Here is a 5370-nt window from a genome sequence, read left to right on the forward strand (position 1 = left end):
TTCAGACACGTCAAGTCTTGCTTTCTGCTCGGTTCGTTGGCGAAGGAGGTGAGAAGAGAGGGGAAGAGTACCTTCATCCCACCTCCTTCGCCAACGAACGAGCAGACTTGAAATCCAGACTTGACGTGTCTGAAATGGGTATAAGCTTCGCGCTTTCCTCTCTTTGCAATACTGTCTGATTCTACTTCTTTGAGTATCTTGCGATGTGCGTCGGGGTCTGCGTTGCTTCTTGCTGAATTCTTTGCGTTAATACTTTTGTTGGTGTTGCTGTTATTGTGGTAATTACTTTTGTCGTTGCTGTTGTTTTTGTTATGGAATCACTGCTATGCAGTGATCTGAACTTCGGCATTCGACGCGCACACCGTCGTCCAGCTGCTGCTGTGGCATGTTATTGCGGATATATGTATGTATATACCTACTTACTATATCCGTGTGAATAAACTGCCGACGTCTGCGAAATGAAATTGTGCTTTCGTTGAAGTAACTCTGCAAAGAAACGAAAACATATGCACATCAGATATCAAATGTGTTGGAACATTCAGACTGTTTAAATCTGTAAAAACTGTAAAAATCATTTTATTTTTTTATTTGTACACATGTAGTATGTACATATGTATGTATGTATGTATGTATTACTGCAATTTCAAGTGCTTTTATTTTCATTTAACTTTCTGCAATGCATTTTTTTTTTTAATTCCTCATTGCTTTCATTTTAACGACAAAAAATGCGTGCAATTTTAATAAGCCACAACTGGCTGTCATAAAATTGCAACAAAACGTATGTATGTTCGTGCATACAGATGTTTTTAAATTGGCACTCAACTCATTACGCAAGTCTGCTCATGATTTACTAAATGTTCCGCTAAGAGAAAGGGCTACACAATGCCCAACTCGCAATGCACACCAAGTCAACTCTTTCTGGGCAACAACAGTGCGATGGAAAACCCCCCGATGCAGCAAACAAAGGTGGCGCCGGCAGTGGTGCCGCTACTTTGGTTTTACGGATTTTGACAATTCTGATCTAAAAGTAAACAACAATGACCTGGATGTACTTAATTAATGGAGGCAACACTTTTCTACACTATTTAATTGTAGCAGCCCTGAAAGTCGTGGAGAAAACGAACCCGAGCCCCCTGTTGATGACGATGGAGTCGATGTCCCATCGCCTGACTATAACGAGGTACGACTAGAAATTACGCTACTGAAAAAAAACGAAGCTACTATAGCAAGGAATTGATAAGATGTATGCATCAACTGTTATGCAGAATATGGTCCGATGAGCTACGACTGAAATTTATGTGTGCTCTGCTCAATCCACAAGAAAGGCGATCCACAATACGCGTCAACTACCGCTGGGTCAACCTACTAAGCTTCTTATCGAGCGTATTGTGTAAACAACTGAAGCCCACCGTCAACGAACTGATTTTGCCTTCTCAGTGTGGCTTTAGACCAGGCAAATCAACCATAGACCTGGTATTCATAGTATGCCAAATCTTGGACAAGACCCGCGGATAAAATATTGACACTCACGATTTTTTGTCGACTCCAACGCCGTTTTAGGCAGCACTAAAAGAAGTTGTCTCTATGCCGCGATGTCTGAATTCGGTAACCCCACGAAACTGATACAGCTGTGTAAAATTATGTTGAGCAATACCCCTGGCTCCATTAGAATTGGGAAGAAACTCTCAGAGACGTTTGATACCAAACGAAGTTCCAGGCAAGGTGACATCCTTTCACATGATTTCTCTAATATCTCCACATGAACAAAACGAAGTATCTCAGATAGAGCTGGAAAACTATCGATGGTAGGACCATTCGATATATTAGAATATTTAGGATATCACCATTCGATAGCATCGATAATATCGGTTGAGATATCTTAAGAGAAACAACAAAAAAACCAAGTTCGGGCGAAGCCGAATATTAAATACCCGGCGCACGTATTAAATATAGTTTTTTCACTTTTCCGAAATCTACCGTTATATGGTAAGCAGGGATGGTTTTACCCTTACTTCAAATATAGTATATTCTGTTAGACTTAGGGCCGGTTTTTCAATAGTCAGATAAGCCACGAATAAGTACAAACTCCACTGATAAGTCGAAATGTTGTTTTTCAATAGTCAGTTAAAGTTTATTCGGAGAATAATTAACCAAGCTGAGGAATAAATGCTGCTTCTTGCATTTTACTCAAGCAAAAGGATACACTTTTGGAATTGTAAAGTTAAAATTGCCTAAATAAAGCTTTTTATTAAAAAATCAAAAACTAGTAACCACTTGTAAGCTTTATTTTCGTACTTTTTAAGATAGCTCTCTCATCGAGAGCGATTTCTGGATATTAAGTTACTGTTCAGTTACTGGATATTTTTTACATGTACATACCAGTGTTGCCATTTTGATGATATTGGAGCTAGATTTAGCTCTTTATTTTTCTATTTAGCCCCGAAAATTGGGATTTAGTTCCTAGCTCTTTTCAAGGTTATCTAGCACTTTTTAGCTCCAGAAAGTTTTAGTTATATTTGGTAATATATTAAAATTAAAAATTTGTCTTTGGTGATCTCAGGCTATTTTCAATACCTTCATGTTATTCTATTTCGATTAATACTTAGAAAAGTTCCATTCTTAATGCAAATGGCGCGTAAGCCAATTGGAAAATGGGCAAGTAAGTCGATTAGTTTCTACCACTTGCGCGGGAGCATACAAACTATACCGGGCTCCGATAAGCTTAGACGGTATATTCTCTCTCAGGCGGCCACGGTAGAAAAGGAAAGCCAAAACTTAAGTGTTGATAAAATTACAAATTTCGAAATGCAGTGGAAAACATATATGCATTGGTATTCACGGGAAACTACAGACTCCACCATAAACTCTTGGATCTAGGTTAAACAATTCAAAACTTAATTAGAAGAACTGAACGTGCGGCTTTTGTTTTTACCTTACTAATTTTACCTTAAGGAGAGAAGGAAATAAAACTTTTCAGAAAAATTTTGCGAAAAAATTCTTCGTAATCCGAGTTTTTATGGTCAATTCAAATATCTGAAATTGCAGATTTTAAGTAACAGTTCGTAAAGAATTTTTAGTTCATCGCCTAATTTATATAAGTATATGCATACATATAAGTGTTATAAGTGCCGTAGCAATTAGTTTGAAATATGTGCACCTTATTTTCGTTGTAAAAAATTTGTTCAGCAATTAAATTTATAAAACTCGTTATTTTTATTACAATTGCGGAAAATGGAAAAGCAACTTTACGTCAACAAATGCTCAACTTCAAACAAAAATTTTGCTCTTCATTTATACTAATAGTAGGTATTATTTAGCTCTTTTTAACCGACTTCAAAAAAGGAGGAGGTTATCAGTTCACCGCAATTTTTATTTTATTTTTTTTTATGTATTTTACCGCATAACTTTGGACGACGTTAACCGATTTCGATAATTCTTTTTTCATCGGAAAGGTGGTACCTCAAGGGTCATCCCATAGTAATGTTGTTTAGATCCGATTATTGGATCGTGAAGACATCAACGATAATCTTAAATTTGTATATGAGAAATGAAGTCGATTTTTTTGCTTAAAAATTACTTGTTAGCACTTTTTTTCGACCGATTTAGCTCCAAACGAAATTTTTTTCTGGCTAGACTGGAACAGACATGCAGCAAATGATTTGAAAAAATTGTCGAAAATTATTATGCTTTGATGTTAACGTATCCAAAAAAACTCTCAAAGTAGAGGAAATTGAGAGAGCAAAGTGACAGTTCCCTTGAATGGGAGGTTGCAAATTTTTACTGGATAAATTTCAACTTGCAGCAAGAAAAACAGCTGATCGTATGTCGCTGGTGCAATTCACACTAATACTACTACTGCTATGAAGACGTTGTTTGGTTTTCATCGTCGAAATTTACTAAATAAACCTATTTAAATTATAATAGGACATGAAATACTGTTGTTATTAAAATTTTGTTTGCAAATAAACGAATTAACCAGCTATTCATGAAACTTCGCTCTCACGTACTTTTTTCGGTAGTTCTCTCTTTGAAAGCAAATTCTAGGAATCCCCTCTATTTCAACAAAGTGATTTATCAAAAATTAGATTTTAAGTGCCAAAGAAATGCACGAACACTTAAATAATATCTGTTAGTGTATTTTCAGTTAAAAAATATCCATCATATTGCCAATAACATAGTTTCCCGGAGACGCTCTCAATGAGAGAACTATCCTAAAAAGCACGAAAACGCAAACCTGCAAGCAATTACTAGTTTTATTAAATTCGAATTAAAATTTTTATTTTGGCAATTTTACCTTACAATTCCAAAAGTTAATTTCTTTGCTTTTGTAAAATGCAAGAAGCTGCATCTATAGAGCAATGGTTCTTAATGACAAATCGTTACAAGTAAGAGTTTTATTATTTTTATTATTAGTATTCATAGTACTTTACATTACATTATATTGTTTCTCTTACTCCTAATAAATTCTACACATTTTTGCTTAAATGCTACAGTCAGTCAATTAAGTTTAGGTACAGCGAATTTTTTACAATACGGGCAACTATATTTTAAATATTTTATTTTTCGCAAATTTTTTATAAAAANTTCTGCAAAATTTCATTCAAATATTGCACTTTTTATTTACGCTCTCTAGAAAAAATTTGAGTATGCAGTTTTTTAGGCCATTCAATTTTAGTATAATAAAGTGCAAGTATGAGGAAGCTAGGACTTACCATTGATTAAAAAATTATCAAACATTTTTTTATATGGAGAAAATGAGCGACCCCTTCAACAAAAAAAAAAAATCCTAAAAATCAATGGTAAGTCAAACTTGCACTTTGTTATACTAAAATTGAATGGGCTAAAAAACTGCATACCCAACTTCTTTCTAGAGAGCGTAAATAAAAAGTGCAATATATGAATGAAATTTTGTGGAATTTTCTTTAATTTTGCACAAGGTTCGGAACCCTGATTTTTGGGTTTTTTGTTGTAGAATTGACCATATTTTTATAAAAAATTATCGAAAAATAAAATATTTTAAAAATAGTTGCCCGTATTGTAAAAAATTCGCTGTTCCTAAACTTTATTGACTGACTGTATATATCTCGCCTCTTTTTTTGCTTCCATCGGTAACGCATTATATAATTTCAAACCTATATAAAACATCGATTTTTGTGCTTTAGTGCTTTGTTTACGTACTCAATCCTATCCGTTAAATATAATGGGGAATTTTTTATACCCAAGCGCACTTGTGCACAAGGGTATTATAACTTTGTTCACATAACGGTTGTTTGTAACAGGCAAAACGAATCGAGATAGATATAGACAAATGTATACATAAATGATCAGAATGAAAAGAGAAATCGATTAAGCGGTGACTGTCTGTCCGTC

General features: G+C 34.6%; 1 protein-coding gene across 1 annotated transcript in view; it reads right to left on the reverse strand.

Moving 5' to 3' along the window:
• Positions 1–360: 360 nt before the first annotated feature.
• Positions 361–5370, reverse strand: part of mthl1 (adhesion G-protein coupled receptor methuselah-like 1) — a 33275-nt gene continuing 28265 nt past the window's right edge. The window contains exon 3 of the mRNA XM_017629191.1: positions 361–486. The gene's annotated coding sequence lies outside the window, so the exon portion shown is untranslated. The remainder of the gene's footprint in view (positions 487–5370) is intronic.

This window comes from Rhagoletis zephyria, unplaced genomic scaffold, assembly GCF_001687245.7.
Source record: "Rhagoletis zephyria isolate East Lansing unplaced genomic scaffold, Rhagoletis_zephyria_1.1 Rzeph_scaffold_06596, whole genome shotgun sequence".
Classification (NCBI taxonomy): Eukaryota; Metazoa; Arthropoda; class Insecta; order Diptera; family Tephritidae; genus Rhagoletis; species Rhagoletis zephyria.